Here is a 377-nt window from a genome sequence, read left to right as displayed (position 1 = left end):
TGACACCTACACAATCAAATGGGTTGCCAACTGGCTGGAAGGCCCCACCCAGAGATTGGTAGTGGACGGGTCATTTTTGACCTGGAGGGATGTGGGCAATGGGGTCCCCCAGGGCTCGGTCCTCGGGCCCACACTGTTCAACATCTTCTTCAGTGACTTGGATGAGGGCGTAAAAAGCACCCTGTTCAAATTTGCTGACAACACTAAGATGTGGGGGGATGTGGGCACACTAGAAGGGAGGAATCGGACCCGGACAGGTTACGGGGGTGGGCGGATGAGAATAGGATGGGATTCAACACTGACAAGTGCCACCTGGGGAGGAAGAACGAGCACCATACCTACATGCTAGGGAACTCCCTTCTTGTCAGTACAGAGGC

This window comes from Crocodylus porosus, unplaced genomic scaffold (genome assembly GCF_001723895.1).
Source record: "Crocodylus porosus isolate Cpor-Errol unplaced genomic scaffold, CroPor_comp1, whole genome shotgun sequence".
NCBI lineage: Eukaryota > Metazoa > Chordata > Crocodylia > Crocodylidae > Crocodylus > Crocodylus porosus.
The sequence above is the reverse complement of the archived record's forward strand: the minus strand, read 5'-3'. Positions refer to the sequence as shown.